The following is a 14,871-nucleotide window of genomic DNA, read 5'->3' on the forward strand; positions in this document are numbered from 1 at the left end:
ACACTATATTTCCCCAAGAGGGTCTTATCTCTGGAGTCTTGGCATCGTCACCTTTTCTGGTAGCTTTAAGATCTATTGCAGTTCTCTGTGGCAAGTGGAGGTGGGAAACTCTAAACAGCTACTGGTCTGAGGTCATCTGCAGAATGAACTGGACTGGCTACTATGGCTTTTATAACCTGCTTCCTTTCTTTAGTATAGACAAACTTCTTTCTTAATCTTTTTTTCTATGTCTTGCTAGTTCTATTTTCTTAATCTTTTTTCCTATGTCCTGCTACTTCTAAGATTTAAAAGGACTATGACAGAGGAAGCTTCTTGCTTTCAAACTGAATGATGAAAAATAGCCAAAAAAACAAAAAACCCAACAACCCCACCCTCCAATGAGCTATACTCAATTTCCTCAGTTGAAAACAAATGCCACGTGAACTTTTAAAGACAAGTGTTGGACAATGCTGATGTCAAAATATACATAGATTCTAAAATACAGGCCAAAAAAGATGTTACTTAGTGTAACACAGTTTCTTCAACCCCTTAGTTTCATGCTGAAAGTACAAATGATTTCAATGTTAGGTTTCAATGATGACAGCCAATTAAATATGAAATTAAAAAGCCTCAGGGGAGTCTTGCCAAGTTTGTGGCAGTTTCAAGAGTCTACATAGTTAGGAAGAAGGAGAAACCATAGGATAAAGAGTGATAGCATTGGATTTTATTTAACGCTAGGTACCATGGGTTTGACATTAGTAGGTAAAACTAATGAATGAGCAGCCATACAGTTTTTTGGTCACTGTGCTTTCCAAGAACCAAAAAGTGGAGCTATTTTTACTACTCAATTCCATCCTTAATAAGCTAGACAGATCCTGCTGCATTCTTGTTTGTTTCTAATTTACAGTACATTATTATGTAATTTACCAAATGTGAGGAGCAAGTCGTTATGTAGTACCAAGTTTATATCATCATAGGACTACAACATGCACATTCTACTTAATGTAGCTCAAGCAACAGGAATACAAGAGAACAGTTATGGGTGGAGACTTGTTTTTGACAAATTCATGTTCACACTAACTATGGGTTTAGAAATCTTATTGGGCAGGTACCTACAGCAGTTCTTCAATTGGTACTGGAACATTACACACATGCACAGGTGATATGGAAGAAAATGAAGCAGAAGAGGCAGCTGGATGGAGGACAAAGGGGAAATCAGAGGTGGCATAACGCCATGTATCAGGGAGGGGCTGTTCTCACCTGTCCACAGTAAGTCTCTGCTCTGTGAGAGAGGCCTGTTGGGCAACACTTTTATTCTCATGACTGCGAAGTTTGTATACAACATCTAGAAAGGCCAAATCCTGTACTTCCTTGTGTAGAGATTCAGATCCCATGAGAGCACAAATCAGGACCATGGAATTATATTTGATTTCAGGAGCACTTCTTTCATCTGCTAGCAGTCTGTGTAAAATCTGTACAAGTTTAGAACTTTCTAGATCTTTCTCGTCAGTGCCCAACTCTAAAGCTGCTATTAGTGCCAAAGCAACAGGGCTTCATTCTGCATTATTACATGTTCACTAGTTGCCATGGTAACTAGATGCTTGATGCCACCACTCTGTACAATGGTTTTAATTACATCTTTTGATTTACTGTGTCGTATGAGGGCAGACAGCAGTCTGTTGGACTCCCCCATCACACCAGCGTGATCTCTGGCTTCACACCATTCTACCAAACGCTCCACTAATTTAACATTCTTTCCCAGTTGTTTAGCAGCTTCTGCTTGTGCATTTATTAACATTCTCAATGTTCCCAGAAGTTTGAACTGAACCGGAGGTATTTCAGGCTTAAGGAATTTCAAAACTGCCTCTGTGACTCCAGCTGATAACATCTTTGCTTTATTTATAACTGGAATGGCCAGATTTCTGAGGGCACTTAATGCTGCATGCTGTACAGTTACATTTCCATCTTCAACATGTCTGTCCAGTAAATCCATAAGTTTTTCTACAATTCCATTGTAGAAACTGTGAATACAGTTTCCATCATTTCTGGCAAAATTTGCAATTGCCAATGATCCAGCAAGGTGTAGCTGGTGGTTATTTGATGGAATCCAGGACAGTACCCTTTGAAACACATTACCTTTTCCTCCTTCAAATAATTTCTGCATGGATTCATCTCCAAGAAGTAGTAAAACCATTAGATCTGAAGCAGTTTTGAGCTCAGCAATATCATCCTCTTTGTCACTATCCACTTTCTGCTGAACAATCTCTAGTAGACATTCTACCAGGCCTGCTTCAACCAGCTATAGCTAAATAGCGTCATTTTCTGCCAATTGAACAAGAACTTCAAAAATCATTTCCCTTTTATCATGTTCTATTTGTTTCTTGAAGAGTTTTACCAGCTCTTCAGCAATGTTCGTACTGGCAAACTGTTCTTTACTTGACTCAAGTTCTGCTAGGTTGCCAAATGCAACAAGACACATTTCTGTAAGAGCTGCATTTTGGCAATGGATGCCCAATAATTTCACTAAGGTAGGTATAACACCCATATTGATAAGCTAAGCTTGAAGGGAATGATTCTCATTGCTATAGTTCACCAGCATGCCACAAAAGACACTCAAGAGCTTCTCATTGGCGGGATCTGTTATACTGCACAGTGACCTTAAATGGTCAGTTACAATCTATGCACCACCTACTTGGTCAACTGCACTTCTGCCCTCATGGTTATCGTAACATATGTTTCCTAGAGCCCTGCCTGTTTGAAGTAGCACTTCCTGGTCTTTGCTAGTTAGCAGCTGCACCAGTGGTGAAATCAATCCAGCATCCACACACGGAATACGCATAAATTCATTTTTGGCTACTTCTGCCATGATGTTAGCTACTTTGGCTGTGCAGGAAGACTGTGGAATCAACAGACTTGCAAACAGCTGAAGTATTCCACTTCCTTGGATTTTTTCACTCGTTCCCATATTATTTTGAGCCAGCGCTTGAAGCAGACAATCCAAGCATCCTTCTAAACTATCCTCAGTTCTGTCAACAGTTGTTATCTTCAACTTCTTCAAGGTATCACTGAGATTATCCATGTTTCTCCCAGAGGGTGAGGAGCCAGCAGGGCGAGGTGAAGGTCTCCGGTGTGGGCGGCCAATAAAAAGAATTTTAAAAGCTCATCCTGCCACTGATGAGTTCTGTTTCAGACAAGTTGATTCCGAGGTGCTAAAGGCATGCAGGAGAGAAAGGTGTCCAGGCAGATTAAAACATGGACCTCAAAGTTCCAGAGGGAGGTGGGCAGTTGAGCTCTCCATGGCTCCATAGCAGGAGAGATCAGAAGCAACACCTCTCTGTCTAGACCACCAGGACTCCAGAGTTCCTTGCTTAAAAACAAACAACTTAGAAAGGCTTCTGCAAAATTTCATGCTTAATGACTGAAAAGCACATTAACACTTATACACAAAATTCTGTGACCCTGACCCTTGGCAGCTCTTTCACAGGGCTTTCCCTTGCGGTCAACTCCTTGGCCACCATGGCTTTCTGTATTCCCCATTACTTTAAAAAAATTGTGAAAATTGTCATATTCATAGAATAAGTGAATAAGAATATATACATATAGTTTAAAACATTATTATAAATATATGTGTAACCACCACCCAGATCAAGAAATAGTACATTACTACCACCCCCAGAACATTCTTCCCAATCCTCTGCCCCCTCACCTCATGTAACCACTCTCTGGTTTTCTCAACAATCATTCTCTTACCTTTCTTTATGCCTGCATTCCTAAATAATACAGCTCATTTTGCCTGGTTTGGGACTTTATATAAATGGAATCATACTGTTTACATTTTTGGTGCCTGCTTCTTTTGCACCAAAAATTCTTTTCCACACTATGTTTGTGTAATTTAGCCATGACATTCCACGTGGTTATACTTGGTTTATTTTCTTTGCCATTAGTGGTTAAGAGCAGGGACTCTAGAGCCAGACTACCAGGTTTAAATCTCAGTTCTATCAGTTCTCAGATGCGTAATCTTGCGTAGACTATTTTACCTCTCTGTACCTTCATTTCAACTTACCTGGAATTGATTTTGGCGTATGGCATGGGTTAGGAATCTATCATAGGTGGACCTTCCTGGGAAACAGTCTTAGAGCTGATGATTTGCACACCTGTGGTTTATTGGAGAATGCTCTTAGAACAACACCCAGAAGAAAGTGAAGGAAGCAGAATTTGACAGAGGGAGAATTGAACTTGAGCTTGAATTTGAATGGGGAAGTAGATGCAGCAGAGGCCTCAGCTGATCCCATGGGGAGATATGGAGCTGGGATAACCTTCCCAAATGCCTCAAATTGATAGATTTGTACCCCCACACACACCAGTCTTTGAAAATGGGCTTCCCTTAACAAGGGGGACACAGCCTTGAGCAAGGCAGCTTTCTTAGGCCAAGGGAACTTCCTGAGGAGGGATTCTGTTATGAGCTGTCATCTAGCAATAATCCTGGCAGCTGGAGAATTAGTACTACTACTCTGAAAAGGAGATCTGAGCAGGCACCTTTCTCCACTGTATGCCATATGTATGCAATTCTGTCTCTTTCATATTAACTGTTCACACAGGAGCCTATTTCTGAGAGTTTTTTTTTTTTCCAATTCTGTTTCCTTGGTCAATTATCTAATTATGACAGAGTGATATCAACACATGTATTGTCCAATGGAATCGGAATAAGAAGAGATTTGAACCACAAGGTATTAAGAGTTTCTATGCTGTTCTTAGCCTTTGGACCATCTCTCTCCCCCTCTTTGCTTTACATGAAATATCCACACATACCTTGTTCATCTGGGATGCATAGTTTACTACTTATCCTTCCAGACTAAGGTGAAACATGATTTCCCCTCAGAATCTTTCATTAACCTCAGGTCCTTCTTTCTTTGTGATTCTTCAGAACCTCAAGAGCTGTCTTATAAGCTGTGCAAAGTTCAAGTCCTGCCTTAAGTCCTATTGCTGTATGATCTTAGACTAGCTGTTTAATCTCTACATGCTTCCGTTTCCTCATGACTTTTTGTGAGCATTCAATTTGAAGTGTTTCTTACATCACCATTTAACTTTTATAATATTGCTTGAATTATTTTTTCTTTTTTTTAAGATTTTATTTATTTATTTGAGAGAAGAGAGAGAGATCATGACAGGGTGGGGCAGGCAGGGGCAGAGGGAGAGGGAGAAGCAGACTCCCCGTTGAGCAGGGAGCCCAACACAGGGCTCCATCCCAGGACCCCAAGATCATGACCTGAGCTGAAGGCAGATGCTTAACCAACTGAGCCACCCAGGCGCTCCCAAGTTATTTTTATTTTCCATTCTATATGATGAGTTTATGCACCTGTAGGTGTCATGAACTATTCATCTTTGCACCCTTGTCTCCTAGCACATAGTTTCACCATATGGACACAACAGAAATTCCAGACAATATGGTTCATAATCTAGAATCCAAGAGGCCCACTGGCTCACCAGAAAGAATGGTCAAGGATATTCATACACAAGTCACTTGTTTCTGGCAATAAGATTCCAAGACTGGAGAATTTAGTTTTAAACTGTGAAACTAGTAATACTTTCCCTAATTCTAAGTTTCATATCTTACCTACTCTTTTCCCCTAGTAAAGGATGCCCCACTCACCATTAACACTGCCCTACACAGAACCGTAGATTTCCACGTAGGCTAGAGGAAACTGATAAACTGAAGAATAAGAAAGAGAATGAGGGGGAGAAGGAGGGAAGATGGAGAAGAAGAAAACGAGAAAGGGGAAGAGAAGGAAAAAGAAGAAAGGGAGTGAGAAGAAAGAAGGAGGAAGAAGAGAAGAAGAAAAGGAAGAAGCAGAAGCAGCAGCAGGAAGAGGGGGAGAAGGAAGAGGTTGACGGGGAGGAGGAAGAGAAAAAGAGGAAGAAAAACAAACAACAACAGGAGGAGGAGGAATAAGAAGAAAATACAAAGTATGGCAATATGTTTATATACTCTTCCCAATAAAGCAACTTTTTAAGAATATCACTTAATATTCTAGTTTGGTATCTTTGAACTACTTTCTTAAATGTCTGAGCTACCCCAACAAAAAAGAATAAGTAAGTCCCAGAAAGCAAATGAACTATCTAGAGGGTACACTACTTAAGACAATGAATGGATATGTCAAAAGCAAAAAACTCTGCTTTTACCCTGGAAACTCAGGAAATAAGTTTTCTATTGAGGCACACAGAACGGGCTCAGTAGAAAACAAATTTACTAGAGTAAAATGGAACCAACGAAGTTTCTTCTTATTTCTGGAAATTTCTTTGGGAAAGTGGATGTGAAATTAAACCAACAAATTTGGATTCCAGAGCCTTTTGGATTCCAGAGCCTACGATTCCTTGCCTAGACCATAGGAAGAGGACCCAGAGGGCTAGTGACAGGACTGTCTTCAAGGCAGGTCATGGGGCTCAAAAATGAGTAGTGTCAAAGAAACGTAAGAGCCAAGGAGTTGCTTGCACCTCCTCACAAAATGTAAATGATTTTTTTCCCTTTGTTATAAGGTTTGGGTGTGAGACCCATGAATTAGGATGTTTTTCTTTCCCAGAACTACCTTTGTCTTCATTCCAAGTACCATTACACTGAGATCACGCACAACTCAGTGAAGCAGAAACATCTCTCCTTCTCTGGAGTGTAATCTTTTGGGTAGCTGTTTCTTAGGTGATTATATGACAAAGCTGAGAACCTCAGGAATGTTAGTAGATCAGTAGGGCATTAGGAAAGTAGGCCATATGGGCTGCAGGCATGCAAGAACAGATCTCAGGAGTTTGCTTTTGTTTCTTCCAGGCACAAGTGAGAGAGTACATTGTTAGTTCTGCCACATGCAACTGGATGCCACAGTGAATTTTGGTGGCAAAGCTCTAACTAGATAAGATATTGCACTAATGAGGTAAATAACTGTGAGGACTAAGAATATCTGAGGATTCCAAAGTGTACTGCATTTGTTGCTGTCCCTCAGCACACGAATAACTGAGGAGTAAGTAGTTCAGGGCCAAGGTTGGTCAGCATGGTGATGGCCTTCTCAAGTGTGGTGGGATGCTTTATGTGATTATCATTATATGTTTTGACTCCCTTTGCCCTTTGTAGTCTCTTGCCTCAGGGGAGCTCTAGATTTATTGGATCTAAAGGAGATGTCTAAAGACTTCTTTTTTTTTTTTTAATAAAAGCCTAAAGTAATTGAGATTATCCTAGCAATCCTGACGGAGGAGAAGAGGAGAGTGTCTTTAAAAAGAAAGAGACCTGAGAAGAGAAGAGAAAGTACATTATCCAAGACTAGGAAAGGCACTATGATCTGAGTTTCTGCTAGGAATGAAAATCCTGAACTTCTCTCAGATCCCCAGAAAGGTGGCAGGACTCTGGGACAATGGCTGTATTTTTACATCTAGGAAAGTTAGACACAAGATCTGGAGTTTCCAACTTAGCAAAGATTTCTGTGCTCTAAGCAAGGTTTCTTGATCTGTGCTCCAAGCATAGAGCTTTCTGTGCTTGAAGCATGCAGCTTTGCACTTAAATAGACCATGTGGGCTTGGAAAATGGGTCTTTCAGGGATTGCAAGACCACAGGAACATTCTTCAAATATTTTCTTTTGCATGCATCTCCTAGGATCATAGAAGTATCTGGGAGATGGGTGGTAGAAATTGAGAAGCCTCATTAATGGATGAAATTAAATCTCATAAAACTCTGGGGGAATAAGGAGTATAGTCAGATTTATATTCTTTACTTTAAAAAAAAGGAATTTAATGTTCCCACATACTTAATTTTGTAGTCTAAGGTTCATACTTGCTACACAAAGCTTGACAATAACAAAAGGGTCCTGAGTTAATAGTATTAAGTGTTTGAAAATCGTAGATAAAAGATGGATTCTTCTTAGAAGGGCAGGTTAGGAACCCAGAATTTAAATTTATGCTACTGATTTTTCTCTGAGTCCTAATTTTAAATGCAAAAATATACAACAGAGCTAAGGACTACTTCTTATCTCACAGAGCTTTATCTATTAATCTATGTATGTTTTTAGACTCAAACAATTCAAGATAGAGAAAGCTGTCTATATGTGAGTGTGCCAGGAAAGTGTTATATTCCAGATACACATGAGAAAACAGAGGAGAGCTCTGTATAATCCAAAGATTTTCAAGGCTCAACAAATAACTCATTTATGTAAAATAATGTTGATTTAAACAAGATCTTATCATCAAAGGGTGCAGATATGCCTTGGTAATATGTGAAAATAATTAATTAATAATATTAATTTGACCTATAGGATTCTGAGTAGAGTGTGCAAAACTTTCAAAAGACTAAGCATAACACAGGATGTTGAAGTGTCACAAACTTGGTAGAAACTGGAAATCTGCCTTTTTTTTTTTTTTTTTAGTATTTTAAACACTGGACAATATTTGCCCAGAGTGGTGCTTCAAATTTTGAATCCTGAAACAACCCCATGGAAAAGGGTTAAAGAATTTCCCGCAAACTGTTAACAAGACAAACTGTAAAAAAAAAATATATATATATATTTTTATATATATATACATATATATATATTGGACCTTTGATGACAGGATAAAACACCTAGGATTTCATCTTCAGTAGCTCCATGTTGAGTGATATATTTAATATGCTTAAAATATTCTGCAATTCCTTGGTCTTGCACTTTTTCACTGTCCTCTACTACCTCATGTTCTCACTTTGCTCCTTACCTAGCTTGGATTCTACAGTGTATCATTTTAATCTCTCTCTTGCCCCTTTTCCCTTGATTAAATTTTCTGGCAAAGTGTTAACTCCAGGTAGTAAGCAACCGCACCCTGAATACGGTACTAGAAGAGTAGAGTAGTATCCAGAGGAGGAAGGGCCCCCTGACTATGGATGGAGAAACAGAAAACCATGCCCACTGATGTCTCTTTAAATCCATGACTGCTAATTTCAAGAGGCCCTTAGGTAAGCTAGGTGCCACTATTCCCTGCCTTACTTCTCTATTATTCCAACATTGCTTCCACACCTTCTTATGCAGCCTAGTGACCTCACTTCTTTCACTGAACACAGGTAAGCGATCAGAAGAGCAATTCCATAAGCCACCACCACCACATCTACCCATGTGCCTGTATCTGAATCCACATGCCTTACCTTCCATTACAATGAATCAACTGCCTGTGTCCCTATCAAGGCCAACTGCGCTACCTATGTTTGAGATCCCTTTCACTTTCAGCTACTGAAGGTCATCCCTGCAGCAACTGACCTGTCTTCTATTGGCCAACTTTCCTTTCTAGAGCTATGCTGTCCAATTCAGCACCAGCACGGGTGACTATTGAAATTTAAATTAACTACAGTTAAATAAAATTTGAAACTCAATTCCTTAGTCATACTAGCCACATTTCAAGTGCTCAATAGCCACTTGTGATGAGTGGTTACCATATAGGACAGCACAGAGTCAGATGATAAAACATTTCTGTCTAGTGAGAGTTTTATTGAGCAACACTGTTCTAGGAGATTATTCCCATCTATAAATTCTGTAATCTCACATCTTAAAAATTATATATCAAACAAAAACTCACCTGTCCTCTCTTCCTCCTCTGGATACTACTCTACTCTTCTCGTACCACCTAACAGCACATTACTTCGAAAGAGGATCTACGCTTGGCTGTGTTAACTTTTGTTTCTCTTTTGGGCTCAATTAAGACTTTCGTCTTCACTATTCTATTTAAATTTTTTGCCAAAAACACCAAAGACCTGTTACTAATCCCATTTTGCCAAATCAGTCCTTGCCTTAATCAACCAGAAACCCTGAACACAGGTCATCTGAAAGCATGTTTCTTCATTTGATTTCCAAGATGCCACTCTTTCGATCCCCTTTCTACTTCTGTGCTATCCTTCTCAATGTCCATGGATAGATCCACTTCATTAACTTCAGGACTCTAGCTTTTGACTTCTTTTTTCTCTCTGCATTCATTGCCTTAATAATCTCATGGGGTTTCATTGCTTTAGATACCATCTTTACAGTGATAAATCCAAAATTTATATCTCCCAGACCAGACTTCTTTCTCAATTCCATACTCCTGTATCTAATTGCTTCTTTGCACTCACCATTTGAATGCCTAAAATGCATCTCAAATGTGGCATTCCCAAAATTAAACTCCTGCTTTCCCTCCTACACATAGCCTGCTGCTCCTTAAGTCTTCCCACGTCAGTAGATATCTAGTCCATTCTTCAAACTCCTCAGGCATGTATGTATAATTCAGCCACTTCTTAGCTCCTCTTCACTACCACTAAAATCCAGGCCACTGTCATCTCTCGCCTGAAGTATTGACATAGCCTCCTATTCAGTCTAATTGGTCTACCTACTTCTCTTACAACTCTACACTCTATTTTCAGTTGGAACATATTCATTGTGACTGAGTGAAAGAAAGAAAGGCCTTTGTTAAAATACAAGTCTTATTATGTTACTTCTCAGCACAATAGCTCCAGTGGTTCCCCCTGTAAGATAATAGTCAGAAGTTCTTGTAGTGGCTTTTAAGTTCCTGTATGATCTCTTCCTGTGGCATCTCTCTGACCTCACCCTCCACCACTTCTGCACTTGGCCCTACGGGTTCTGCTGCAATCTTCTCAGGCTGGGCTTCTTACAGACAAGTCCACATTTTAAGCACACTCCCTCAGGATCCTCCTCTGCCTTACGTGATCTTCCTTGTTTCCTTCGGTTCTCTTTGCAAATGCAAACACTTGACAGAAGTCTCCTGACTGCCCTAAAAAACGGCAGCCCCTTAGCACGCTCTATTCCCTTTACCTCCCCGTGGTATTTGAATTACCAATTTGCTCATTCTGCCAACACTTTTCTGTTTACGAATTAAGTGGTGAAGCCATCAAGCTTAAATAAACATTTTACAAAGCCACAGCAAATAAAACTGTCAAAGAAGTGTCCTACTGTCTTATTTTCTCCATTCCCTGTCTTCTTTTATTACAAATCAGCCTGTTCTGTTATTACTTATCCTAACACTGTTTTTTTATTCTAGTGTCCACACCCAGACGCTGGGCTTTCATCTCTGTGTACTTCTTGTACGGAGTGGTTTCTGAACTACTCCTCTCAAATGTGAACTTACTCATTTTAAGTAGGTCCAAGCTTCTGTCTGCTTCATTACATCTTCTAGTGTATCTATGCCAGAACATCATATAAAACACATTATTTAATTATAAATTGATTTCTCTTTATTTCTGCCTTATAGTATGGATAGGATATTATATTGAATTCCACTAAATTATGTGTGCAAAGAGATTGTATTGCTTCTGCATTTTTGGATAGTGGGAAATAGTATAAAATATTTATTATAATAAGGAAAATTTGGATCTGTATGATTGTAGACACCCAATCTAACCCCACTCCCTCATTTAACAGATGAGAAAACAGAAGCAGAGACATCCAAAGACCATGATGCTGGTTGGCACAGGGTAAGTGTACAGTGACTTTCATTCATTCTTTTCCTACAAACACATTGCCTCAATATGATTCCGAATCTAAAATAAAGAAATACCTGTTAAATTACCCTTCTTGCCTAAGAATTTTTCTTTTAAAGGGAAATTATATTCCTAATTGGATCTTTGAAATTATGTCAATGAAAGTTTAACCCAAATTGGATTATCTGAAATCACCTCAACACCTTTTTTTTTTTTTTACAGAAGTCCATAATTTAAGAGACATGGCCTTTTATAAAAATGAGGTATACCAGCTTGTAAATATAACCTTTCAAGGAGCCATCACGCACAATCATACTGTTGTGCTGTTGGCTTTAAGTGTTAAGTTTCTGTTGATTGTTCAGTGAAGTCACCCCACAGACACTCTTGTATTTCAGTACCAAATACACACAAAATGCTTATATTGTAGGAATGTCTTTAATTCCCACAGAATCATTCAATATTCAGACATGAAATCAAACATTTCACAGAAAGGTTTGCCAAATAGCAGTTTTTCAAATTTAACATGTAAATATGAAATTTCTAGCAGATGAAAGTAAAAAACTAAGCCCCAAATGGTGGATTAAAATGCATTTTGCTTATAAAAATGATATAGATTAAGTCCCCACATCATATGCAATACATGGTAGTCAGCTTTGAAACCAGGATTTGTCTTAGGTGACCTCAAAGTTATCTTAGAGTTTCACTTCATGTCAATCTATAATTTTATTTATTTATTATCAAGTGGATTGTGTGCTATGTCTGTGTTCAGATATGAGTGTTTCCCACAAATATTGTCAACAATATTTATGTTTCTGCCATGGCATTGAGTCACAGTGCTCTGCATTAAAGTTACTTGGATATGTGCCTGTATTCATTGCAACACTCATGTTTATTAAGCAAATATGTTTTGAGCAACTTCTATGTACTAGGTGCCAGGAATATGGAGGTAAGTATGATGGTCTTTGACCCCGCCATCAAACTGTCTGCTCCTAAAGAAGAGAAAGCCATGTCTTTCATCTGTGTTCCTCCATATGATAGCTCAGTAAGATGCTTTGCACAGCATATGTTTATAAAGTTGAGCAAAAGAGAATAACAAGTTAAGAAGGAAATAACAAACATGCTGTTGATAGCAGGATCCAGCAGGCTTAGCCCAGCCTAATCTCTCACCCCTCCACATCCTCTCAGTACCTAAGACTTCTTCTCCACTGACATCTCACCAGTCCACAGCCTTGCCTGGATTCCCTGGCCTGGATTACTAGAAAATCTTGTTTCTTTCCTAAGTCTTATTCCATTTAATCCACTCTTCCTATTGCAGGCAGAAATGATCTTTCTAAAGCACAAAACTAATCATGCTATTTCTTACCTTAAAAATTCTAGGATGGCTTTTCGATTGCTGTTAGGATAAAGACCAAAAATAATGTGGCAGTTACAAGGCCCTCCATTAATGAGCCCCTACTGCATTCTCTATAGTCCTCTCCACACTGCCTGCTTATACTTTTCCTTGTTCCTAGAACTCAGTGAATCCGAAAGTTCACAGATTAGGGAGCCTTAATGTGAAAACTAGAATGAAAAATAAATGAAGAGAAGTGTGGTAGAGTTTCAGTGACAAATGGGGATTGCAAAACAAAGAGTGTATAGTTGATTGCTATTTTCTTTTTTCTGGGAAGTGCCTCATCTCAGCCCCCCAGAAAGATGGTCCAGAGAAGGCATGAGAGAGGAGGAGGGAGTGAGCTTCTCAGGAGCACTGGCAGAGCCAAGGCTGGATTGCCGAGTGTGGCCATCAACAACCACCACCACAGAGGAAGCACCCTCTCCTCCATGCTTCTGTATCCACCTCCTGTCTTCACACATGTCTCCTTCCTGTCCAGCTCTTCCTATCTGATCAATCCATCAGTCATGCAAATAAAAAAGTAAAATTTCCCCAGGATCCTATGGCCAGAACAGTGCTCCTGATATTCCCTCCACAAACTAGCTCGTTCATAAGGCTTCCTCAGTTTGATGAAGGGTACCATTATCCACCTAGTTGCTCAAGTCAAAAGCCAAGAATTTATCCTTGATTTCTTTCTTTTCCTGCCACATTGCTATTTAATCCATCAATAAGACACCTTTTATATTCAGAATGCATCTCAAAACCCGTCTGCATTTCTCCATCTTCACGGCTACTACCTGGGTTCAGACATCTCTTACCTAGATACAACAGTTGGGGTGATCACTTAGAAAACAAATCCAATCAAATTACTGCTCTGCTTAGAAATTTTCAATGACTTCCCACTGCACCTAAAATAAAATACTGACTCTTTATCATGGCTCCTCAGAGGCCCATCTCTGCCTCTCAGGAGGTACTCACTCTGCCCCAGCTGCCCGTACCTTTTTTTGATCCTCAAACAGGCCAAGTTCAGTACTATTTTAGGGTCTTGCACTCTGCTTGGAAAACTCTGTCCCCGGAGTTGTGCATGGCTCAAGTCATCTCCATCTAACTGAGGCCTATTCAGAACATCCAAACTAAATTAATTCTCTCAATGTGAAATAATTATGGTGCTCACTTATTCATTGTCTATTGTTCTGCTCCTTCCCAATCCCATGTAAGTTCAAGGTGAGCAGAAGTCACTGATATTTGAGGGGCCTAGAGTAGTCTGACACATGGTCCCCTCTTGAAAAGAATGTGTGGGGAATTTTTTGTTCATTTTTTCTTCCATTGTCCTTCATCGGGATGACTAAAATGTAAGGGAAAAAAAGAATGATGAGGAGAAAGAGATTAGGGGCCAAGAGCAGGCCACCCAAAATCTGCCACTTAGGCAAAATGATTATTTTAATGAAAGTTACTTAAGAGACAGCCTAGGCAAGCAAGAAGGGCACTCAGAACCTGTCTCCCTGAAAGTAGGAAATAAATCTGCCATGTAATGGATCCTCCCTGTACCAAGAGGGAGAGAGATATACTTATCACCAGAGATAGGAAATTTAGAGCTAAGAAGGCTATATAAAACAAAACGTGTTACTTTTTGACTAATCTATGACATTAGCCCAAATTCTGCTGAGAATTGCTTACTTATTGAAGCTCCCAAAGTTAAGTTTTCTTTGGATAGGTCAATTCCTCACAGATTTACTGTCTCTTTGTATAAAAAGTCTAAAAACTGCCTGCCTTGGTCATGTCTTTAGGTTTCAATTTCATTACTGGGCCTCTGTGAGCATGTAATATGACTGGTTTTTTTCTCCTGTTACTCTGTCTCATGTAAATCTTATTCTTAGTCTAGCTAGAAGAACTTTGGACAGAGGAAAATTTCTTCCTCCTCTTTAATATCAAGAAATAACAACATCAAGGGAAATAGAACAGTTCCTCCAGATTGTTTAACACGAAATGAAAAAAAAAGAAGAGACAAGAATACTGCCCAAGGAGACCTATGCAAACCGTGCACAGGCAGAGGTCAATG

At 39.4% G+C, this 14,871-nt stretch overlaps 1 pseudogene; it reads right to left on the reverse strand.

Moving 5' to 3' along the window:
* Window positions 1-809: 809 nt before the first annotated feature.
* LOC102737453 (rap1 GTPase-GDP dissociation stimulator 1 pseudogene) lies at window positions 810-3,280 on the reverse strand (annotated as a pseudogene).
* Window positions 3,281-14,871: the final 11,591 nt, after the last annotated feature.

This window comes from Leptonychotes weddellii, chromosome 2, assembly GCF_054177405.1.
Source record: "Leptonychotes weddellii isolate Sample4059 chromosome 2, ASM5417740v2, whole genome shotgun sequence".
In the NCBI taxonomy this organism is placed as follows: Eukaryota; Metazoa; Chordata; class Mammalia; order Carnivora; family Phocidae; genus Leptonychotes; species Leptonychotes weddellii.